Source organism: Chrysemys picta, chromosome 8 (genome assembly GCF_011386835.1).
Source record: "Chrysemys picta bellii isolate R12L10 chromosome 8, ASM1138683v2, whole genome shotgun sequence".
Taxonomy (NCBI): Eukaryota; Metazoa; Chordata; order Testudines; family Emydidae; genus Chrysemys; species Chrysemys picta.
In genome coordinates, this window is record NC_088798.1 from 39,176,164 (window position 1) to 39,203,198 (window position 27,035).

The following is a 27,035-nucleotide window of genomic DNA, read 5'->3' on the forward strand; positions in this document are numbered from 1 at the left end:
ATAATGAACAACATATTTATAAGGGCTACGGGGAATAAGAAAAGGGGAAAATAAATAATGCAATGTATTCATATTTAATTTAAAATACATTTGATATAAATTATTTCATGCTAGGATATTTATAAAAAAAGTTTGATGAAAATAGTTTGAAATGAAATAGAATGAAAATCAACTTCAAGATATAAGTATTTTTTCATTACTACTGAAAACCCATATAGAAAATAGAAACATATTAATCACAGAACAGCATACGTGTGTGGTTTAACTGGGAAACAAAAGCAAGAGAGGCTGAACATTACACACTGTAAATTGATCTCCACAAATATTGGTTTGTCTCAGGCCAGCAACCAACAGTTTCCAGATGCTATTCCACTAGTCGGGGAGGAGCTGGCACAGCTGTATCCTAGCCAAACTCCTTAGAGGGTGGCCATATCCCCCTATACCAGGTGCTGAAATGTAGAGTGATGCACCATAAGGTTTTCTCAGGCTGGGAAATCCTGGATGACTGGGTTTAAGGTTGCTTTGGGCAAAGTGGCTATATCATGCCCATGAAACTGGCTCACAGCATCCTAAACAATATGGTCAGGATAGTCAACATGACTATTGACTGAAATTTTATTCCAACATGGATAATTTATTGCAATTCAAATAATTAGAAAGAAAAACAAAAGCAAAAATTAAAGGTTGATTCTTATTTGGAGGTTTAGTTTAATATTTTTATATCTTTATCACAAATTCTATTTTGTTTATACACATCGGACTTGAGAAATTATCTTTTTATTCACAAAGGGTCATGGGAGCAGCAAATGCCATACCTGGAAGATCATTGTTCTCTGCAAAATGGAATAGCATCAAATATCGAGAATAGTTAATTCAAGCAAAGTATTAAATGCATCAAATGAAAACGTACATGGGTAATAGGAGTAAATAATACTCATGATGTAGAAAAAGGAACCAATTTTGAAATGACAAGTAGGGAAGGGAGGAAAAATGTGGAAGAAGCAGAGGAAGTGTAGAGGAGGAAGAAAAATTTAATTTAAGAAAACATTCAAACAGGTAACAATAGATTGGACAGTTGTAGGCTCTCTTACTGGGAAGAAAATCATAAATAGGACCTGTAAGAAGTAATAACTGAGAACAGTTTCACTTTTAGAGAGCTTGTAGGGGAAATGCCAGTTTCTGGATCAAAATGAATGCACTAAAAAAGGTGTGCTATAATTTAAGAAATGGACTATCAACAAAGCAGCAACTTCTTTGGGGAAAAAATCCCAAGCCCTATTTTGTTGCATTTTATTAAATATGAAGAAAAAATTAAACATTGAAATTAGCTGTTACCAAGTCTTTAAAAAGCATCCACTGGTAAATGCCATTGCTGTAATTTTTTGCGTTATGATTCTTTGATGTGCGCTTCCCAAAACTTCACAGGTGACTAGTCGTTTAAACAAAATATTTCTCAGAATTTTTAGCCCAAAAACATAGTATCTGCAAAAATGCCATTAACTCCAGCTGGGACAGGCACTGGCCTCTTATCCCCTACATATTCTTTGACATCATGAATGATAATGCCTCCAAAAGTCAAAAAGCAGCTCTTTGAATAGCTGCTAGATTTGTGGCTTTATTGATTATGCACATTGTAAAGTCTTCAAGGAGATGATCTATTACAGTCCTGACACTTTTTTCTTTTTTAAACAGTCACCTTTAAAACTATGGATACATGTACAATTAATCTAAAATCATTCTAAAAGCATGTTTTAAACCCACACACTTTATTCATGATTTTAGTTTGGATCACGGTAATACCTACCGCACCCAGCGCTTTCTGCACATCTATTAAATACGGGACATTTAGGGTTAGGACTAAAACTAATCACTGTTTAAATTAAGATATGATTCTTTACTAGGTGGGCTAAGAATAATAGGTGATCTTCCATCCTATAGACTATTCAGAGGTGATTTGTTATAGTGAGATCTCATGCTGACTAAGTTCCACAGAGTTCATTAATTTACTTAATAAAGTATGTCAGTGGTAGCTCTGATAATGGGATTTGAGTCAGAACAATCCTTCATTAGGTGCCAGTAAGTTTTTGTTTCTTTGCTTTCTGAATTTGCCCATTTGGTGGAATTGGTGTTGTGTTTTCCACTTCTCACCTTCTATAAGATGTCACAGTGTTATAACTTAATTAAAGTCTTAGCAGTTCCTCATGCTTGCTTCAACAACTCTGGTATGAGAAATTCCCACTTCCAGATTGCTCTGAAGTATTATCAAATTGGAAACAGACATCCTGTATTTTCCTGTTAAAAGTCTGAAAAATGCTCTACAACTTGTGATCTTCCCTCTCAGAGCAGAAACTCATCCCAATCAAACAGTTGATTTATAACAAAGAATAGTGATAATGATGAATAGTTCTCTTTTTGTTAAGAACCTCCTACCATGGGGCATATCCAATAATTAAAATACAGTAATATAGAGAAAAGGGTTGAGAGGCTGAGGGATCTGATTGAACTGCAATGGGGTTGCATTGAATCTCATACCATTTAATGGCAAAGACTCATATCAAAACCCAAATCTAAGTAGTTTCTCAGGCACCATAGTCCTATTTATTTACGAGAATAGTGAAACTGATGTATTATACTTTAAATGTGTTACATTCCAACATAGCTGCACAAAGGAGTCTCTCTGCATCGGTTATAGGCTGCAAATGTCACAGCAGCAGAGGTACTTTGCTTTTATTGGTGCAAAACCCCAACGTAAAGCCCTTCTGGAAAACAGTTTACTGCTACAACCATGTCATACGTAGTGGTTTGGTTTGACTCCACTGGGGTTCATGCGAACTTTGCCTTCCTTTCTACTTCATATGGATTCACACATCTGCAGAGTTCTGCCTTGAATTTTTGTTTAGAATGAAATTTGGAACCTCAAAGGAAAGGTTAGTTCATTCCAAACCACTGAATTTTACCTGGTGTGATGGCAAATCAATGTAAAAATGTGACTTTTTTATGATTTACAGCTGAAACCATAAATTATACTAGGTTTCCTTGGAAATGGCCCAAGAGTGACTCAGAAATTGGCTCCCACTCATATTAAAGGTTCTACAAGATCTTTAAGTGAACCTGATCTGTGCTTAGACTTCATAACAAATTTTTGGGTTTAATTGCAAATGTTTTAAAGAACTTTAGCTATAACCAGGTGTCAGTTTGGAACCTAAGCCTATTGAAGGCAATGGGTGTTTGGTCTTACAGTAACAACTTTGCTTAAAAATTTCAGGGACGCTCAGGGCCATCCCTAGACATTGTGGTGCCCTACGCAGTCTCCCTCCCCCATGGGGGGGGTGTCCCCAGTCCTCTGCAGGGAGAGGGGGAGGCTGCACCCAAGGTCTGTGAGGGGCAAGAGCAGGCTTGGGGGGGCAAGGGGCAAACTGCCCCCCAGCATGAGCCGGCGGAGCGGAGTGGGTTGGGGCTGGGTTGATCCACTTCCTGCCGCCTGGCCTGACCCATGCTGCAGTCCACCGGGATGTAGCACAGGAGAAGGCGTGGGGTGGGGAGGGGAAGAGGTGGGGCAGAGCAGGGGCGGGGGCAGTTTTCCTGGCCGGCTCAGCTGGCCGGGAGATTGGGCTGGCTGCTGGAGGCTGGAGCAGCACACAGCTATGTAGGGCACCAGGAAATTTGAGGCAATTTGGTGCCCCAAATTTCCTGGTGCCCTACGCAGCTGAGTAGTTTACGTATGGGTAAGGAGGGCCCTGGGGACACTTCCTTAGCTGGTGTAAATCTGCATAGGTCTATGGAAGTCAATGGAGCCATGCCAGTTTACACTACTTGTGGTTTTGGCACTAAATCATTAAGGGTAAACATTTTAAAAGCACTTAACATTAAACACCCATTGCCTTTCAGTGACACTGAGGCTTATAAGAGTCTAAGTCAATTTAAAAATAGGATATAGGCACTTTGGTGATTTTGAACATTTTAACCTTGCTGTCCCATTATGTTGGACAAGCATCGCAAAATGTCTTCTGTGAATCTTTATAGCTGCTATTTTCTTTACATGGAAAAGTAATGTCTTGAATGTAATTCACTGGTACAACATCCGTGAGTATTCTCTACATGAAGATGAAGAAATGCCATGTGTTCAAATAGACGGGGCTTCTTTTTGCTGCACCTTATGTGGCTTAGACACAAGTACTCATAATTTTTTTATTCAATTCTTCTGTGTCCATTCAAAGTTTTTCTTTTTTATTTTTATTAACTCTAGTCAGACTAGGGAAATTACATGAGATTTCTTTCTCTTTTCTTTTTAGCAACTCTCCATAGGTATTGAGTAGTGCTCTTGTAGTCTTCTGAGAGATTATTGTTCCTCTTGATTCTTTCTTTATCAGAGTAATTTTATGTTTTCTGTTTTGTTTGTTATGTATTTACCTATATGGTATATAGATGTGTTAGTGCTGATGCCATTAAAGGTGTATCTATTCTAATTAGGGCTGTCGATTAATCGCAGTTAACTCACATGATTAACTCACAAATTTAATCATTATTAAAAAATACTGATGATTAATCAGTTTTAATTGCCCTGTTAAATAATAGAATGCCAATTGAAATTTATTAAATATTTTGATGTTTTTTCTATATTTTCAAATATATGGATTTCAATTACAACACAGAATACAAAGTTTACAGTGCTCACTTTATATTATTATATTGATTACAAATATTTGCACTGTAAAAATGACAAACAAAAGAAATAGTATTTTTCAATTCACCTAATACAAGTACTGTAGTGCAATCTCTTTATCATGAAAGTTGAATTACAAATGTTGAATTATGTACAAAAAATAACTGCATTCAAAAATAAAACAATGTAAAATGTTAAAACCTACAAGACCACTCAGTCCTACTTCTTGTTCAGATAACTGCTCAGACAAATAAGATTGTTTACATTTGCAGGAGATAATGCTGCCCGCTTTTTGTTTACAATGTCATCTGAAAGTGAGAACAGGTGTTTGCTTGGTATTGTTGTAGCCAGTGTCAAAAGATATTTACATGGACATTCTTCCATGCTGATGATATTTACATGCCAGATGTGCTAAAGATTCATGCTTCAACCACCATTCCAGAAGACATGCGTCCATGCTGATGATGTTCTGCTCAATAACGATCCAAAGCAGAGTGGACCGACACATTTTCATTTTCATCATCTGAGTCAGATGCCACCAGCAGAAGATTGATTTTCCTTTTTGGTGGTTTGGGTTCTGTAGTTTCCGCATCAGAGTGTTGCTCTTTCAGGACATCTGCAAATCTTCTCCACACCTCATCCCTCTCAGATTTTGGAAGGCACTTCAGATTCTTAAACCTTGGGTCAAGTACTAGTGCTATCTTTAGAAATCTCACATTGGTACCTTCTTTGCGTTTTGTCAAATCTGCAGTGAAAGTGTTCTTAACATGAACAACATGGGCTGGGTCATCATCAGAGACTGCTATAACATGAAATATATGGCAGAATGGAGGTAAAACAGAGCAGGGGACATACAATTCTCCCCCAAGGAGTTCAGTCACAAATTTAATTAATGCATTATTTTTTTAATGTGTCATCAGCATGGAAGCATGTCCTCTGGAATGGTGGCCAAAGAAAGTATGAATGTTGGGCATTCGTGAATGGGCATTTGAATGTTTTGCATGTCTGGCACATAAATACCTTGCAATGCTGGCTACAAAAGTGCCATGCAAATGCCTGTTCTCACTTTCTGGTGACACCGTAAATAAGAAGAGGGCAGCATTATCTCCCGTAAATGTAAACAAACTTGTTTGTCTTAGTGATTGGCTGAACGAGAAATAGGACTGAGTGGACATGTAGGATCTAAAGTTTTACCCTGTTTTGGTTTTGAGTGCATTTATGTAACAAAAAAAATCTACATTTGTAAGTTACGCTTTCACGATAAAGAGAGTGCTCTATGGTACTTGTATGAGGTGAATTGAAAATGTTTTTTTTACAGTGCAAATATTTGTAATAAAAATAACTATAAAGGGAACATTGTACACTTTGTATTCTGTGTTGTAATTGAAATCAATATATTTGAAAATTTAGAAAACATCCAAAATATTTATTTAAATGGTATTCTATTATTTAACAGAACGATTAATCGTGATTAATTTTTTAATTGTGTGATTATTATGATTCATTTTTTAAAATTGCTTGAAAGCCCTAATTCTATTTAGATAATGTATACAGAGGAAATAATATTGTACGGCCTTCACAAAGTGATTTGACATCATTGCGGGTCTAATGCAGGGCATCCCAAACTTTTCCTTATGGTACAAGATTTGGTCCTCTTCTAAACTTGATGTGTATATTTTATATCTTTTAGTGAAGTAGTAACACTTATTTTCCCTTTCCCCCTCTTCTGCAGAATTCCACTCCTTATACCTGATTAGTAAGCTAATATTTATTAGGGATGGATAAACTGCTTCAGAAGATAGTTTTGGTTCAGTTTGGGGGCTGGAGTTTGAGACTTTCTGAAGATTTACATAAGCATCCTACTACCACTGCCCAAGGTTCATTGTGCCAATCAAAGCTCCCTTTTTTCCTGATAAAACCAGTGGTGGTTGTAGCAGATCTGGCAGTCTCAACTGACGTAGCTATAGGCTCATAATCTCATTTGAGCTTCCCCAGAAATGCTCGTTACACAGTTGGCACACTGCACCTGGGAAAGTCCTGGATGAGATAAGATTTGATGAAAGCTGCTGGCTGAAGACCAGCAGGTACTGCAGCTTTATATTTTCCAATCCATTTAATCAAATATCAGCAATGATAGAGGAGTGGAAGATATGCCTTTGTTGGCTAAATTACAAGGGGTGGTAAAGAACATTTTAAAAAAGGATTGGAAGGAAAAGAGAATGGGAACACTGGGTTTGGGCCAGCAGGTTAGTACTGGAATGAGAGATGTAGTGTAATGGGTCAAGGACTATACTGAGGGCGATTGTGAGGAATACTAAGACTACATCTGCACTACGAGGTAGGGATGTGATTCTCCTGCTAGTGTACCTGGAAACAGCACTGTATAAATAGCACTGTAGCTGGAGTAGCAACAGTGGAGACGCAAATGAAACCAATGAATATATATTCAGCCATGCCTTCACTGTTGCTATCCATGCTACCTTCTAATGAGAGCTAGTGCAAATATGTGTACTGTGATAGACCCAGACCAGTTGGGAACAGCAGAGTAGCAGAAGGGAGATATACTGGCCACTGGATAAGTAGTTTTCTGTTCCCTGAGTGACCAGAGCAGGCGCTGCTCCAGGCTAATAGACCACCTGACTCCAATTAACCTGCTAAGAGTCAGGTGAGGCAGTTAAGCACCTGACTCTAATTAAGGCCCCTCTGATGCTATAAAAGGGCTCACTCCAGTCGAGCCAGGGAGCCAGAGGAGAGGAAGTGTGTGTGAGGAACTGGGAGCAAGAGGAGTGCAAGAAGCTGAGAGTGAGAGGTGTACTGCTGGAGGACTGAGAAGGAGGCCATGGGGAAGTAGCCCAGGGAGTTGTAGGTGTCGTGCAACTGTACCAGGAGGCATTCTAAACAGCTGCAGTCCACAGGGCCCTGGGCTGTAACCTGGAGTAGAGGGCGGGCCCGAGTTCCCCCCATACCTCCCAACTCCTGATCAAACACAGGAGGAATTGACCTGGACTATAGTTTCTACCAGAGGGGAAGGTCTCTGGGCTGTTTCCTGACCCACAGGGTGAATCTGCGAAGCGAGCAAATCTGCCAATAAGCGCAGGACCCACCAAGGTAGAGGAGGAACTTTGTCACAGTACATGATCAGAAGAACACTACCCCAGCTGGTAGTGTAGACATAGCCTAAGAGTGAGAAGAACCTGGTGGGTTGGAAACAGGTACAGATGGCGAATGTCTGGGTAAGTTTCAAGGGAGCATTTGAACTTTAGAAGCTCACACTCAGTAGTTTAATAAAGGATCTAATCTATCTGCCTTCCTGAGTCAGGGCACTCTCCTGGGAAGTATACTTAGTTGCCAACTCTGTAGAGTGCTATTTTGAAAAAAAGAGCATTTTTTGGATTTATTAATGGAAAAGAAAAAACCTAGGACATATATAAAAGGGCTAGCCTTGTATTACAGTACATACAACATTTTATCCTTTTAGGTTGTGCAGATCCTTTATTACTTTCCTGGGGTTTCAAGAGAAATGGTTTTTTGTATGTATTTGGGAAGAATGCCAGAACATTGTTCTGTTCAAGAGAAAAAATTTTTTTTAAACTGTGGGCTATTCCAGGTGTTCTCTTGCAGAAAAGTCTAAATTTCATGAAAGAGAGAGACCCAAGTAATCAAACTTACTGTGTGTGGTCCTATAGTAAAAAGAATGCTTTTTCATAATAACAAGAATATATCTGTTAAATTGCAACATATCCATTCAGATGTTACTAGGTTGTGTCTTCCAAAGCAGATACTTGTACTGAAAAATCAGAGTAATATTTATATATACAGTACAGATAAGAAATATTAACATTGGGCCAAAACCTGACATCCTTACTTGGGCCTTGACTCAGAATGGTACTTAAGCATGTTTGATTTCATTGGGACTGCTCACATGCTTGAAGTTAGACACATGCCTGAATCTAGGCCTTAGTTTCACTTAGGCTTCAAGGAGGAGGACTTCATTGCTTACGGTGTCTCATTGACCTATTTAGTCCTTATTCAGGTTTTATTTATTCTCTACTTACCTTTCACTTAAGGTGAAATTCATTCCTCTGTGAGGGCCAGAAAAGGATCTATGCATCAAGTCCCACTTAAGCCTCTTTAAAGATCTTAAATGGGACTTGTGTCCCACAGGCCTTGTACTAGTCTCCTGCACAGAGATGAATTTCATCTTTTCTCCTTACTCAGGCTTCACTAGTTTGCTTGACTTTAATGAGGAACTAAATAAAACTCCACAAAATGGCCAAACTTTTAGTTCTCTCTGTTGTCCCCTGCCCCTGTCCCATTTCCCCTCTCCACCCCCCCCCCCATAGGAGCAGGATTTTATAATTGTATTATAAGAATTAATGTATGATTTGATTTTATCCTGTCAGCCACCCTTTTTGAATAGCAGAAAGGAATGACAGACCAGAACAATCCTTATGACTGATTATGGTCACTCTTTTGTTTTAGGATAAGTTATGGGTACTATGGTTTCCTATATGTATTACAAATTAGGCACTCTAGTTAAATATACATTTCTTTGTTTTAAGGTTTTAGTAAGTAAGAGACAGGATCTTGTATTGTATCTATGTTAAAGAGATTAGAGGAATGTTGAGGGCCTGAAGCCCCAGTGTGAATTGGTTTAGTTATAAGATTTAGCAAGGCTTGATTTACAATGTATTCTGCTGAATATACAATACTGCTGTCTGTATACCTTTGAAAGTTTCTGTAAGAGATTGTTTGTGTGAATGAGGAATGCATGCATCAGGAAAAGCTAAGGTGTGAAAGCCATCACAAATGTCCAGATGGTCAAGAAAAAGTGAGAGACTTGCAAAGACCAGGAGACAATCAGAAAACATCCATTGTATCCGATGCTAAACATGTTAGCAGCATTGACGACCTCAGAGGTGAGGCAGGCACCCCCGAAGGCGAGACAACAAATAGGAGATAACGATGGGAAGCCCAACAATAACCATCAAATGATAACCGCAGAAAACCCCAAGATTAACACCACTTAAGGACTAATGATTACAGGATGACATTGTAAAATGCATGGACTCAAATGGGAACTTACAACTGTAAAGCTGGGGTGTTTTGCCATGGAACTCTGGGTTCAGTCCTGCAAAGCCTCGGAGCATTGGATCACGACCAACAAGAGCCCAGCTCCTCACTCGTGCTCAATCTAACTAGCCATTAGATTGACTTGAGCTACAACAGACTGGTAACTATAAACATCAACTGGCAGGACTGTGTGTGTGTGTGTGTGCGTAATGCTGAAAAGCATATGCTAACTGTTGCATTTTCAATAAATGTGGCGTATTTGCCTTCTCCTATAAAAGATCCTGTGTGCTTTGTATAGCATAACACCCCCTCAGTCAGTTTGACAGCCATGAAGACTGAAGTTCTGAATTCATCCTTATAACAGATACAACACAAGTAGCAGAGGTGTAAGCTCTATAACACCACTGTCCCAATATTCCTCAGTGGCTTTCTGCATGAGCACCTCTAGGTGTGAGAGCACTTTTCAGACTACCTACTCAGTCCTATCCTTTGGTTCTCTGCTGAGATTACCAACATGTGGACAACAAGCACCAACCATAATGGTGACTTCTTGTGATTTGGACTTTTGGATACTGTAAATTGGATTTAGACAACCCAGCTCATTTCAGAAAAGGCCATCAAACAACAGCCCGATAGCAATGATGACTTTCAGCCACTGCCAGCCTGCTAGATGAGAAGCAGTGATTTAGCCAATAGTGACTCCATATCCTGTTACCAGTCCCAAGCTAACCAGTGCCCCACAACACTTCTCCACATTTAAACTCTAATGATGTTTTCTCCTACACATTATATTATGTTATATCTCAATATTTCTTCTGATTTTGGCTGGAAAGTTATCACCCAGCCACTAGCACATACTGAACTGTACAAAAAAGACAGACCAGGTGGATAAGACCTTCATGCCCAATATAAAATGACGGGAATGGGCATTCAAAAAATAAAGCAATTTGGCACTGGTTCCCCCACACACCATCATTTTTGAACATTTCAGCTGCCACAGATTACCCAGGACAATGAAATACTTATTTTTATACATGTTCTAGACTATTTGGTGTCCATCTTAAAACAACCCATCTCCTGGCGTTGATTTAAAATCACTTTAGTCTTTTTCCATATTGTGTGTAAAACTCCCAAAATATGTGTCTTCAGGCCTGTCAGTAAAAAGGCATAGAAGATTAATTAGCACAATATGAGGTCTGAAGGCACTCCTACCCATCCATTCTGTGACTTTTACACTGATGCAATGTGAAAAGAGACAGTGTTTCCATCTTCTACTCGTAAATATCAACCACTTCTTGCAAGTTTCTTTACCAATGCACCATTAATCTCAGTTAGTGGGTAACAACAAGAGACTAAGCACGTTTTCACATTATAAAGGAACAGTTTTGTCCTGAAAATGATCAATTATAGATAATTACAGTATAATTATTTCCCTAGGTCATGTGTATAGAAAACTGAACAACTTAGCCTAATAAGAATCCTATGGAAAATATTCACTGCCATCTCTGTAAATGCTGCATTTAAGAACTGAATTAAAGTGTCAAATTATCATCTTACTAAGAAAGTTCATTATTATGATAATGCTCTGAATATATATTATTTACACCTAATTACCATTCTGCTAAAACTATGTTTTCTTTGTTATTTTTCAGATGTTACAAACCCATGATTTATATTTCACTTAAGGTTTCATGAAAATATGGCACAGAATCTTAGTTAAGGATTTCCTTATTTATTACTTCTGGAAGGGGCTGGATAAGTTTGATAGCACTAATAATTTGAAATGGATGCCTTGAGTCCATTTCTGTCCTAAATACACTTATGAAACTCCCAGAGCAGACAGTGGGAGTGGTGTCTGCATATTAGAGGGCAGAACGGGGCCCTTTAGGAACCACAAATAAATTTAAGAACATGCTATTCCTGTTTTTTTTTGTCCTCATATGGAAAGCAGGAATATGTCTATGCACTGACTGAAAACCTTTATGCCAGCAAGCCTCTACGAAAGCAAGATGAGTAAGTGACTGTGTTTCTGCTGCTTTTCGCAATAACAGAAAGGCATGCTCAGACAAGCTCTCAAGAAGCAGATTCTCTCTGCCTGATTATTTATTCTAGAGAAATAAAATCCATAAGGAATTGCCCTAATGGGGGAGCTGTATACTTGAGATATTTGACACAAACTACCACCCGTTGAATTTCCATCCCTAAATCATCCCCAGTAGGAATGATTTAGAATTTTCATTTGAGTGAAAACAGGTCATGCTTCTTTCTCCCTTTAGGGGCCGCATTTCGTTTATTTATTTGTTAACTAATGCTGGGATAACCTAACCATAAAGGCAAGTCTTCTGAATCTTTTAGATGAAACAATAAGTATGAAGGGGCTCTTGCATCTTTCAGCCTTCACAAAGCATGTAATAATCCCCTCTACTGCTTAATAGGGCCACCTATTCTGACTTTCATTAAGTGCATAGCTCAGATTTGAACATGCTAGTTGCAAAAAAGTACTTCAACATGTTCCTTTTATTAAAACCTGTGCACAGGAGGCATTCTGCCCTGTATACTTTCATGCGCCTTTCAAGCTGCTTGACACTTAGATAAGGGCTTGTTTATGTTACAGATAGGATATATGGCCAGACACCAGGCCAGGTTCTGCTTTGCCTTACACCAATATAAATCAGGAGTCACATCACAAACTTCAACCAAGTATGCTGAATTCTTTACTGTACATTATGCTACATACCTAGTCATCCAGATCAATGTCTACATATGGAAGAAAATAAAGAACATTTGGTCTAGCCTACCCCCTAACTGTTGTGTTTTATACGTTCAGGAGACTTGAGTATGTCTGTAAGTCACAGTACATGATCTTGTTAGGCCAAAAATACTGTTGTAAAGGCATATCCAAGGGGAGAGCCTAGCACCATCCTGGGTATCACGATAGTGGTTCACTTCTGACTCTGAATGGTTATAAAAATGGTAGCTGGATTGTGGAGCTTCAAGGGTTAGAGGGTGAAATGTCAGAAAATGGTGTGATCTTCAGGACTTCAACAGAAAAATACAGAGTTATGGAAAAAATGTAGCAGACTTTGCTTTTTGTGACTTCACAGAGTTTATTTCTCATTTTAATTACTGTAATCTGGCATAATAAGGTAAAAGATTTTTTCAAAGCACTATTCAATAACTTCATGGGCATCAGACAAAGGGTTATTTATTTATTTATTTATTTAATATATTTACCTTCCTAAGATGCAGTGAATTGATATAACACAGTATGAATTAATGAAAAATTTTGCATAAAGCTCATACTTATCATGTTCAGATAGCAAACTGAATAATATCATTATCTGAACTGCTCACAATCAATATACATTTAATAATAGCTTTAGGACAAAAATATTAGGTTACAAAAGGAAACTGAGAAATTGTTTATCAGCTAGGATTTTGAAATCACACTGAACTTCCAATGGTGAGGGTTAGATAAAAGATGAGAATACACTCTGACAGGATGGGAGACAGACATGGACAGGGACAGAGTGAGCATTCAATCAACAAACAGAAACTGGCACTAATACAGAACTGCTGCCAGACAGGCATCAGACCAGACTAAAAGGACAGATATTTTATCATCTTTATGTCATTATTTGCCTTAGCTTCTTTCCTACTTTTGCAAAGCAGAAGAATGACAAAGAAAGAGGGTACACTGAGCCGTGGTGCATGAATTAGAGGTGGCAGATGAGCAGCTTATTGTGGGCTACTGTCTAGACTGAGTAGTAAGCAAGGAAAGTTATTCCATTTTTGTTCTACAGAAAATGTTCTGTGCCCTTTTCATAGTAGCCACAGGGTACTTCAAAAGGGTAACAGGGAATGTCACGCAGATGAGTCAACATTTAATGGCCAGGTGCCTTAGTTCCTGAGAGCAAAGCTTCAACCCATTCAAATGTATCAGCCTCGCTGATAGTAGAAAGACAATGTCATCATTTATAGAGTTCAGTAATTCTGCCATTGATTAGCTGCACTCATTTTTGCACTGTAGCTATCTTACATAAAGAAGTAGTATTTAGGAACAGGAAGCAGTTTCATATTCATATGCAAGGTGAACTGGGACATAATTATCCATCTTCTAGTAAGGCATCCTGGTTTCACATTTTAAATCTTCTACATAAAACTCATGTTGGGCTCTTGGTAAGCACACATTACTGTAAATCTTTTTTTCTGAATACCTTTTGGTTAACGTTATAACAAAGAGTGGCTATGCTGTAAAGTTTTAATAAACTATCTGTTTCTAATCTTCATGTTTAATCATGAAAGAGAGAATGAGGCTCATAAAAATTGATCACTGATTAAAAAGACATTTGAGAGCTTCACAGTATTAAGCCTCAAATGTTTACACAGCATGAAAGGTACCTTACTAACATTCCTAGGGACAATCTAACAGATGTTTTTCGTTTCATACATGATAAATAACAGGGCATGAAAGTTCATGATGTGTGCATTAAGATGCATGTGAGATTTGGAGAATACATTGTGATTTAGTACCACATGAGTTTCACATGAAGCAGCCTTTGTCGAAGCAGAAAGTAAGCTTAGTTTCCCCAGTATACAAAATCTTATATTGTTACAATGTCTGGTTCTACACATCTTTGTATAAAATATATTTGCTCTAAGAAAACATATAGGTTCTTGGATGGAATATCTAGAATAGTGAAAATGGAAGGAGCAGTCAAGCAAGATTTTGAATATTTTATGTTAAAAATATGACAATACCCATTAGAATTTTGAGCACCTGTACTGCACGTTACTGAAGATAAAATAGCATTTTAGCATTAAAAGTGCAGTTCAACGTAAAAGGCTCTAATATAGTAACATACAGAGATTTTACAACATGAACATGATAGAATGACTTCTTCAAAATCCATTTCAAGGAAGCCCTTTTGATATGTGGTTAAATATAGCACAAGCTGCTTCTCATTTGAGAGCAAGAAAGAAAGATGGTAGGTCAGCCTTTTCACATGAAAGGAGAGAAAGGGAGTCTGTCAATGAAAAGGGAAAGCTTAGCAGTAGAGATAAAAGATAATCAGCTGCCAAAATAGAACACTTGAAAGATAGTTTAACTAATATAAAGGCAGAGTGATACTTTAAAATGAATTTCCACATGTTAAAGAGCTGTATGGCTAGCTGTAGAGGCTGAAGACTTCAATGTGTCCTCAGACCCAGCTATGCATTATGAGCCTCCAAACATCACCTCATCCTATTTTGAAAAGATGATTTATCCTTGCCCCGTCAGTCCTTGGCATCTCTGCTGAGAGAGCCAACAAGGTGGCCAATAAGAGCTAATTACAGTTAAGGTGATTTTGTTTTATTTTTTTGTGTGATGTACATACCAGTAGACTGAGTCTGTCAATTCACTTCACTTAAGACCGTTATTACCAAGTTTGGCCAGATTCAATCTCAGATAGTGAGAAAAGACTTCATACTAGGGATGGGAGAATTTGTTTTGCCACTTTCAAACATCTCTGGGTTGACTAAAATTTGAATGTTATTGAGGTCATGTCTCTCATCAGAAACTGTGAAAAAAGGAAGCAAGAAGACACAGAATCCAAATTAAAATAATTGAGAACTAGCACAATACAGAAAACAAATATAGAGAGACTGAACCCAAGGAGCAGAAAATGGAACAAAGAAATTGTGTAATGTAGGAAACAAAGGGCAACAGTTTCAGTTGGTGTAACTCTATTGACCTCAGTGCAGCCACTTGGATTTACAACAGCAAAGTATATGACCTAAATACTGTGTTATGTCCAGGAAACACTCTTGTGACAGCCTGATTTTGCAAGGATATTTCAAATCTCTACCACATTTATGTGGAAAAAATTGTTAAAAATACTGAAGCATCGTTGAAAGTAAAAGGTCATTAATTAACTATATTAATTGTCATGGTAAAACAATAAATAGTCAACTTGAATCAGCTTTGCAAACACTAACCCCTCCCTGAAATATTTCATAGTATTTGTAAAAACTTGCACATCTTAAGATTTGCCCACCTAACTCTATAACTCACTAGTAAGCTCATGAGTAGAGCTGGTTGAAATTTTCTGAAGTTTGATTTCTTAATTAAAATTTTCTTTGCAATTTCAAATTTTGCTGGAAAAAAGACACTTAAAAATCACAAAATGTTCATCCTGTTTTTTCACCTGCTCTACTCATGAGCCATTCACCCCCTCTACAGGCAGATTCAAAAAGTTTATAAGATGATAGTTTATGAGAGTCTCTTCAGTTTCCAATCCTGTATTTCTTGCACACCACAAGAATCCTGTAGAACAGTGTTTCCCAAACTTGGGACACCGCTTGTGTAGGGAAAGCCACCGGTGGGCTAGGTCAGTTTGTTTACCTGCCACGTCCACAGGTCCGGCTGATCGCGGCTCTCACTGGCTGTGGTTTGCTGCTCCAGGCCAATGGAAGCTGCGGGAAGCGGCGCGGGCTGACGAATGTGCGGGCCGCTGCTTCCAGCAGCTCCCATTGGCCTGGAGCAGCGAACCACGGCCAGTGGGAGCCACGATCAGCCGGACCTGCGGACGTGGCAGGTAAACAAACCAGCCCAGCCCGCCAGGTGCTTTTCCTACACAAGCGGCATCCCAAGTTTGGGAAACACTGCTGTAGAAGATAACTGAAGTTCTGGGGTATGAAAGAAATGCAGGATCAGATCCTAAATAAAAATAGTTTTCAGGTGGAAAGAAGAAAGTTTCTTTACTACCGGTAATACATAGGATAGACATATCTGAACTGACTGAAGATTCGGAAACCTGTTAATCCTTCCCCGCCCCCAGTTTATATATAGATTCATATATTTTAAAGACATAAGATACTATTGGAATTTTCTAGTCTGATTTTTTACATAATACAGGCCTTAGAATTTCACCCAGTAATTCCTGCATCAAGGACATTACTTCTGGTTGACCTAGTTATATATAACTAGAGCACATAAAATGATACAAAGCTAAACCGTATCCTATCTCCTGACTGTCTGGACATAGAATCATGATACTTCTTGGTCTTCTACAGAAGGAACTTTAAGAATAAATCTATTTCACAAAGTGCCCTGATACTGAGGGAGGCAATTCTGACTGACAGATTAAAACCCTGATTCTATTGTTCAGTCCCCAATAGGTTACTTACTGCCAATTAGAAAGGTAAATCCAGGCAATCAACTTGAAACACAATCCATTGAAGAGATCAGTTGAAATATAAGGGAAAATCATCCATAATCAATGTAATAAGGCCAGATAGAATATGCTTTATAATATTATGCACTTGAATCAGGTACTGTCCACTATCAGCCTGATCAAATGTTAAAGGGAAAGCTCTTAGCTACTTCTTTTAGTAGGCCGTATTATTCAGTAGATATATATCAGGGTGTAGCCGTGTTAGTCTGTATCTACAAAAACAACAAGGAGTCTGGTGGCACCTTAAAGACTAACAGATTTATTTGGGCATAAGCTTTCGTGGGTAAAAACCTCACTTCTTCGGATGCATAGATGAAAGTTACAGATGCAGGCATGGTCAGTATATAATGCCTGCATCTGTAACTTTCACTCTATGCATCCGAAGAAGTGAGGTTTTTACCCACGAAAGCTTATGCCCAAATAAATCTGTTAGTCTTTAAGGTGCAACCAGACTCCTTGTTGTTTTAGTAGATATATAGTTCATAGCTAGTATGCAAACATATCTGTTGTTATCCAGTACATGTATTCTTTTCAATCACCTCTTTGCAAAGAGAATAATTAGGCTAGTTAGATAGGTCTGGCTGAATACATTCAATACAATATTGACTTTAAAAATTTTAATTGGACATTTTTACTTTGACATATATTACTTGATATCCTACTCATTCTCTTAGGTCATCTAATTAGAGGCTACTTGAGGTTCCCCTTCTGTACAATAGTTAAATGACTGTGTGATCACTGTATCAGCCATTTAGCCAGAGGTTTTTGAGTATAATTCTGAAGGCCTAATAATCAAGGACAATTTTTAGGTCAAACTTTTGCAACTTTTATGCTTGCAAACTACTTATACTTCATGTGCTCTTTAAACTCATTGTTCTGTCTTCATTTTTACTTTTGTTTTTCTTCTGTATTGTATAATACAGGGGTCGGCAACGTTCGGCACGCGGCTCGCCAGGGTAAGCATCCTGGCGGGCCGGGCCAGTTTTATTTACCTGCTGACGCGGCAGGTTTGGCCGATCGCGGCCCCCACTGGCCACGGTTCGCCGTCCCGGGCCAATGGGGGCGGCGAGAAGCAGTGGCCAGCAAATAGCTCGCCCGCGCCACTTCTCGCCGCCCTCATTGGCCTGTGACGGCGAACCGTGGCCAGTGGGGGCCGCGATCGGCCGAACCTGCCGCGTCAGCGGGTAAATAAAACTGGCCCGGCCCGCCAGGGTGCTTACCCTGGCAAGCTGCGTGCTGAACGTTGCCGACCCCTGGTATAATACTTTGTGATGTTTGCTAGTACAAATTGATAATAAGAACATAAGAATGGCCACACTGGGTTAGACCAGTGGTCCATATAGCCCAGTATTCTGTCTTCCAACAGTGGCTGCTGCCAGATGCTTTAGAGGGAATAAACAGAACAGGGCAATTATTGCATGATGCATCTGGCAATCAGAGGCTTAGGGACACTCAGAGCATGGGGTTGCACCTCATATCATCTTGGCTAATAGCCATTGATGGACCTATTCTTCAGGAACTTCTTTAATTTTTTTAATAACCAAGTTATATTTTTCGCCTTCACGACATCATGGCAACGAGTTCCACAGGTTGACTGTGTGTTGTGTGAAGAAGTACTTCATTTTGTTGATTTTACACCAGCTGCCTATTAGTTTCACTGGGTATCCCATGGTTCTTGTGTTAGTGAAGGCATAAAAACACCTTTTCTCCACACTGTTCCTGATTTTATAGACCTCTATCCTATCCTCCCTTAGTTGTCTCTTCTAAGCTGAACAGTCCCAGTCTTTTTAATTTCTTCTCATATGGAAACTGTTCCATACCCCTAATATTTTTGTTGCCTTTCTCTGCATCTTTTCCAATTCTAACATATATTTTTTGAGACAGAGCAACCAGAACTGCATGCAGTATTCAAGTTGTGGGCATACCATGGATTTAAATAGTGGCATTATGATAAATAATGTTTGTTTTTTTTAATCTATCACTCTCTTAATGATTCCTAACTTTCTGATTGCCACTGCATATTGAGCAGATGTTTTCAAAGAACTATTCACAATGACTCCAAGATCTTTCTTGAATAGTAAAAGCTAATTTAGACCTCATCATTTTGTATGTATAGTTAGGATTATGTTTTCCAACTGCATTACTTTGTATTCATCAACATTGAATGTCATCTGTCATTTTGTTGCCCGGTCATCCAGGATGGAGACAGGTTAACCCCAATCCACCATGGTGACTCTTAAAGTTCTTCCCTTGACTTGCTCCAACCCTTCCCTAGCTCTCTGACTTCACCTTTTACTTTTCTACAGCTTGTTCCCTTGGATTCATGAATACCAGAGAGCTTCCCTTTATGCCGCCTGCCTGATCTCTCAGTAATGATGTTAGATCCTTTCTGCATTCTGGACCAGATTTTCAAAAGTGTTCAACACCCAGTCATTGAGAACAGCTGGCTGCTGAGCACTTTTGAAAAGCTAGACACAATCAGAACAGAACTATTTTGAACATAAGAATGGCCACACTGGGCCAGACCAACGCTCCATCTAGCTCAGTATCCTATCCTCTGATAGTGGCCAAAGCCAGGTGCTTCAGAGGGAATGAATAGAACAGGTAATCATCAAGTGATCCATCCCCTGTTGCCCATTCTGGCAAACAGAGGCTAGGGACAAAATCGGGAATCAGTTGTGGGTGCTGATAACTTTTGAAAATCGACTTACTGACAAAAACTTTATACCTACACTCCTATCATCACCACTTTACACATGGGAACTGAGGCAAAGACAGACTAAGTGACTTGCCCAAGGTCACACAGAAAGACTCTGACAGAGCAGGAAATTGAACCTAGGTCTCCTAAGTATCTGGAAGGTGGTATCCACGAAACCACCCTTCTTCTTTAGTCAACAGCTACTCAATCTAAATCTTCTCTCTTACAGGTTTACCATATTACTTCTATTTATAGACTGTGCCAATCTTCTCCTTCTCTTTTTAATGTAAAACAATAAAATCCTACTACCTGAACCATCTACTTTTCCTATGCTGTCATTATCTTGAAAATTTGATCTATGAGCCTTTTTTCATACTTGCCCTGCTAAATCTAAACAGGCTGTTGGCACGATACATTTTAACCAATGCTTAGAACATAAGAGCGGCCATACTGAGTCAGACCAAAGGTCCATCCAGCCCAGTATCCTGTCTTCTGAGCAGAACAGAACAGGTAATCATCAAGTGATCCAGCCCCTGCCGCCCCTTCCCAGCTTCTGGCAAACAGGCTTAGTTCTCATTCTGTCTTTACTTGTGTAGGCTGTTGTTGGCTGGGAAGCTGTCATGGTTACAGGGCAAGCTGCTTCTTAGACCCTTTTTTGAATACACCCCCTCAGGTGACTGGCCTGGCTGCCCTCCTCCCAAAGCCAGTGTTTTAAAGTATAAAATTCCCTTTGAACCTAGGCTGCCAGCCTTAGGGAAAATAAACTATGGCAGCCTGGATGGAGTGCCAGGGGTAGCTTCTTCCCAATCGATGGCCCAGTCATTGTTATCTTAACTCTTTTGACACTGTATACCTGGGCTGTCTTTGCCACTGTTTTGTTTCCTGTTGGTTTCTCCCTTAACAGCCTCCTTTGATTTAACTCCCGGCATTCAGGCAGGATAACATCAAACAGATAACCTGAGGGGCATGTGATATTTATAAAAAATACTATTCAGAAGCAATTTGTGATACTCTTATGGAAGATACTTTACAAAGCTGAGATATGATCCCTTTATTTATGCATGAAATGTGTTTAATAAAAATAATGCTTCTGTAATTGTACTGTTAGTGTTTTTACATTAAACATATGTTTATGACACACTGTTATTAAACTAAGAGCATACTTGACAATATTCTAATAGTGTCTCCTAACTAATACTCAGAGTGCTTTCTATAAGGTAGTAGCATTTAAGATACAAATGGAAATTTCCAAATGAGTTTCTTTCAGTATATTTGGGCAATGCAAAGGAGCAGTACTTAGTTCTGATTCACTGCAAGAGTTCCATTTTACACAGCTCAGTTGTATAATGTAAATGTAAAAAACAAGTGAAGGCAAATAAGTGATTTTATAATTATAGAGGGCAAACGAGTTTGGTACTATAACCTGCAATGCTCTTATGTACTGTGGGACATAACTTTTCAGTATTCAATATTAATTTCATTAGGAGTACAAGTACTAGCAAGCCAGATGGTAATGACATACAACATTTACTGGTCTGAATAAAATTCCCTATTTCCACTCATGTTGCTATAGGGAATTTATATAACATTTATTCCACATCTCTCTTTCTTAACTGATCCCAAATCCAGTGTTCAGGCAATAGATATAGAGGTAGATTCAAATATATTAAACGGTGCACCCTTGTGTGTTAGGATATTGGCTTGAATAAAAAAAATAAATCCTCTGTGTTTTCAGTAAACCAGGCATAGTGCAGATTATGTAGATGACGGGTTACTGCATCCTTCAGTGCTTCCATGTTGCTCTAAAGGAGTCACCTTGATAATTAAGGTTTCATACTCAAACCTCTCTTAAATATAAACCCTTAATGGTGTGTTTTAGTGTTTATATAAATTCTACGTATAGCTCAATCATCCTTACTCAGTGGGGAGTGTTTGCCTGAGTAAGGACTGTAAGTCAAGCCCTTCATGGTATTTCTACTCCAGATTTTTTTCCAGCAGTCCTTGATTTACATTTTCTTGCTGTTTTGAATTTTACTTCAAAATGAAATGGGGCTGGCCAGTGCTGCTGTGAGGCAAGCAGAGTTGTAGGTAGCATTTGCTGTCACTGAGAAAAGGTATCTGCAGAACCATTTGACTTCTGCATATCTGGATTGGATGTTTATTTTGCAGTGTATTATGTGCAGGAGGTTAATGGGTTGCAGCATTGTGTAACATACACCAAGGTTTTTGATAAAGTCTTTCCCAGCTCTTAAACAAATGGGCCCACACTCAGATAGGCATACACATCAAATGACCCTTCTCTGTGTCAGAAGACTGGAGAGAGGAAAACACCTTTCAGTGCCAAGCTTTTGGAGTCTTTAGTTCTGGCTAGCCTACTCCAAAGCCTATCTAAGTTATTTGGAGTATCTCCATTGATTTCAATGAGCATTGGTTTGGGGCCTTAGATACCAAAGTAATAGGGCTATATAAAATCCATAGCATATAAGTACTAAATATTATTACTTCTATGTATGTAATATATATGCTGTATATGTTTTCTACAGTTGATTTCTGTAAGTTGACTAAACATATACAGCAACAAAGAATCCTGTGGCACCTTATAGACTAACAGACATATTGGAGCATAAGCTTTCCTGGGTGAATACCCACTTCATCACATGCATCTATAAGGTGCCACAGGACTCTGTCACTTTTTACAGATCCAGACTAACATGGCTACCCCTCTGATACTAAACATATACAGTTGATTCACCTCTTCTGTAAAATGTTAGAGACTCAATACTGATCGACCATAATCACATTAGCAGAAAATACCAAAAAATATCTTACAGTTGAAGAAAGTCTGGCCCACTGGTTTTATCAACAATGCTGTATAAACAGTCATTGACTGTAATAGCATATTATTTCCTGTGATTGATCTCCCTATAAAGTGGCTAAATGTCTTTGATTAGGAAACAGCAGAAGTGCTCTGACTGCACAGAGATGTGCAATGAATATGGAATCAGTGCTAAATGGTTACAAAACTCCATGATTACTTCAGCATACTGACTCTGAGATCACAAAATAACTCAGACACAGTGATTCTAATCTGAGCATAAACTATGGCAAAAATTCATATTTCTAGATTAGGCGACGATTGCTTTTCTGAATGACCAACATGTGAGAGCAGAAATCCTAGTGGACGTGCTTGATGTACAGTAATGGAAAATATGTCAGAAAAATAGTGTGCGTAAGCTTCTAACATGTCATATGACTGGTTCTTGTAACAGTAAATTGCCATACCTCCATGTCCCCAAGGGAGGAGGGCATCATCTATGACAGCATATGGACTCTGACAATGCGATACCTTTTAGAGAAAGGATTGTAGAGTTCTTTCCATGTACTTTTTTGTGATGTTGGCTCTGCTGGGTCAATGGACTCTGCTTCATGACTCAGTGTTGTCTTACACATCTGCCAAGACAGATAGCCAGCTAATGTTAACAGACACATCCATTATATAGCTGGGGAGTTAGAGAAGGTGTGGAATATTTAAGAAAAAGGGAAATAAGTAGGTAAAATCATTACCTTTTATGCTCATAGAGATGTTACTCTGCAGGAAGCTGAGGTATTAAGTGTCATAAAAAATAGGTTACAAAGATTAAAGGTTGCAACAATAATTTGTCAGACTCCTGTCTTTACTTTTCAGTTCATAGCACTGGGAAGGCGGACTTGTATCCCAATGAGACTGTGTCCCTTCATTTGTCAAGCACTGTTCTATGTATGAAAAATAATCTCTTTGTACTTTTTCTACGGGCACCTAGCAGTGTTTTCTGCAGATGTATGGTTTCGAAACCATGTTTGAATTCTTTCTTCCTCTCCCCTTCTTTGGAGAATCTGCCAATGTGGGAATCCTGTTGTTTCTACCTACAATAGCCTTAAATCAAATTTCATACTAATATGTAACACGTTTAATCAGCTGTACTGATCCATTAGAGTTCTATCCAGTAGAGCAAGGAGGCTAGTATTTGGGGCAACAATCCCCACTGTTGTTGTGCATGCTAATGATACCAATTTTTCCAGAATACTATAATGTTATATTCCTGTGGAATTTTGGCATTATGATCATCTCTTTCTGCATTTGCTGTTGCCATTGTTCATCATGATCTCTTCAGCCAGCTTCATCAGCATAAATATATACTATGGGACATCTAGACGGGAGAGATTTAAAAAAACCCAACTTAGAATGAAAAAAGAAGATAATGTGTCGTTAGGTTAGAAAAGTTTCAGTTTGCTTAATCTTTTAAAAGGAAATTGTGCCTCTAGGTTCGGATTTTCAAAAGGCCCAGCTGACCCATTTTAGGGAGCAATCTGCATAATTCTGCATTTTGTTTCCACAATTCAACTGAGGATGTAATTTGCACCTGCAATTCAAATGTGACTACAAATCAGACTAATTGCTTCTGTACCTAGATAACTATGGGGGCATTTCATTCACAGGTTCCAAAGCAAAAAGGAACCATAGTGATCATCTAGTTTGACCTCTCATATAACACAGATCATAAAACTTCCCCAAAATAATTCACAAAGCATATATTTTAGAAAAATGTCCCATCTTGATTTAAAAATTGTCAGTGATGGAGACTCCACCATGACCTTTAGTAAGTTGTTCCAATGGTTCATTACTTTCACAGTTAAAAATGTATGTCTTATTTCCAGTTTGAATTTGTCTACCTTCAATCCAGGCATTGGGCTATACCTTTCTCTGCTAGATTGAGAAGACCCTTACTAAATATTTGTTCCGCATATAGGGACTTATAGACTATAATCAAATCACCCTTTGATCTTCTCTTTGTTAAACTAAATAGATAGACTCAAGGAGTTCAGTCACTATAAGGCATGTTTTCTAATCCTTTAATTGTTCTCTTTGCTTGTCTCTGAACCTTCTCCAATTTATCAACATCCTTCTTGAATTGTGGGCACCAGAACTGGACAAAGTATTCCAGCAGGGGTTTCACTAGTGCCAAATACAGAAGAAAAATAATCTCTCTACTCCTACTTGGGATTCTGCTCTTTATGCATCCAAGGATCACATTAGCTTTTTTGGGCAAAGTGTTATAACTGGGAGCTCATGTTCAGCTAATTATCTATCATGACCCTCCCCCAATCCTTTTTCAGTCACCACTTCCCAGTATAGAGTTCCCCATAATGTGAGAATGGCCTACATTATTTGTTCTTAGAGATATACATTTACATTTAGCCATATTGAAACAAATACTGTTTGTGCCCAAATTACCAAGTGGTCCAAATTGCTCTGTATTAGTGACCTATCCTCTTCATTATTTACCACTTCCCCAATTTTTGTGTCCTCCTGGTCCCTAGTCTGATTTGATGATCTGTAGCAGACACCTACTAATGCCCATCTTGTGCTTTTTCTGTTAGGACATTGATCCATAGTCATTCAAGATCATTTTCTTCTGAGTTATCAGTGACTCAGAAACAGTAATGCCATTTTTGACATAGAGTACCATTCCTCCTCTCGTTTTGCCCATTTGATCCTTCCTAAATAGGTTATAACCTTTGATTTTTTTTAACAATCATGGGAATCCTCCCACCAGGTTTGAGTAATACCAACTGGATCAAATTTATGCTCATAAAAGAACAATTCCAATTCTTTGTTTGTGACGTAGGCTCCTAGCATTGGTGTGCAGCCAATACAATAATTTCTTCTCTTCATATTGTTTGGTTCCTTGATTAATTTTGTTCTCAAATTCTCAATTTTATGCAAACTCAGTGCTCAAATCTCCTGCTGTTTACCCTCCTCTTTTGTTATTAGTTTAATATCCTCCTGACCATTCTTGCCAGCCTGTCCTGGAGAAGATCAGTCTCCTTTCTACTGAAGTGGAGGCCAGCCAAGCTATACAGCCCTCTCTCCCCTCAGAAAGTAGAACCACTGCTCCACAAAACCCAAACCCTCCACTTTATACCATTTACCTAGCCAGCAGTTAACTCCCAGAATTTTTTGCCTTCTATCTTCCTTTGCTCGTGATACAGGAAGGATCTCAGAAAAGATTGCTTAGACACTTTTCTTCTTCAGCACGTGTCTGAATTCTCTGAAGTCATCTAGTATCTATGAGATATCCCACGATCCAGTGCCATTAGTGCCAGTAAGAAGCATCACCAATGCATCCTTTCCTGTCAACTTCAAAAGCCTATCCAATCTTAGAGTGATATCTTGTGTCTTGGTGCCTGGAAAGCAGTACACCATCCTGCTGTCTGCCTGTTTCTTGCAGAAAGTTCTTTCAGATTCTTCTGAATATTGAATCCCCCAACAAGGATTGTTTGTCTTTCTTGGTCAGTTGGGGAACTCTTTCTGGGTAAGCCTGATTTTCTTACAATTAGCTACCATCCACAGGTGAATCCTGTTCATCTCTCCATTTTCTTGGACCAGCTGGATCTTGAGAGGAATCTTCTACCAGTGTGGAATTCTTCCTGGTCCTTTTTTCTCTGGTGGCTACAGCCTGTCCATCCTCATCTATCTCTATGTAGAATGATGCTGTGATCTCTTTCCTCTGGTGGTTACAAACTACCAGGCCTGCTTCCTGACTTCTTATCTCTCCATCTCCTTAGTGTCCAGTTGCTTTCTTCCTTGAATGTGGAGCACTGACATTTCTTGAACTTGGCTGTCTTAGGAACGCCTCTGAGTCTCATGTAGGTGGTGGTGCAATTTGTACCCTCAATTGATTCTTGCAAACACACAGAGATGATGGAAGATTTTTATTTTTAATTTGGTGCAAATTGCTTTCTCAAATAGTGAAAATGAGTCTGTTGGAAAGATAATCTAGCCATTCAAATCTAGCTTTTGAAAACCTATCCCTTAAATTCTATGACAAATCTGACCCTAGCCCTGCCCTATAAATGGTGCTTGATATCAGTGCCAGTTATACTAGGGAATTGAGAGCTGTAGAAGGTTACAGTAATGATCAGGGAAGTAAGTTGGTATATATTAACTTTTATTTATTGTTTTGTTTTTCTGTATGTACAACATTTATATTTTTAAGAAGACAGAATTGATGGTTTCTTCTCAGACTGAACCTGAGGGGCACCACACAATGAAGTCAGTATGTCTGCTTGCAGAAATACAAACATTTTGTTGGTCGTATTCCAGGCTGACAAAAGTGAAAACCTTGAATCCTACCACTCAGGGAAAGGCAATGCTGGATCAAGGAACACCCTCTCTCTACAATGAGGGAAATAGTAAATTCATAATACATTTTAAATTAACATTTTTAAAGGTGGGAAAGGAGTGAAGACAGAGGAAGAAAAAAGATAAGAATAGGGAGGAAGAGGGATAGACCGAAAATAAAAGAGACCAAAAGAACTAGAGAGGAAGTGGGGACAGGAGAAA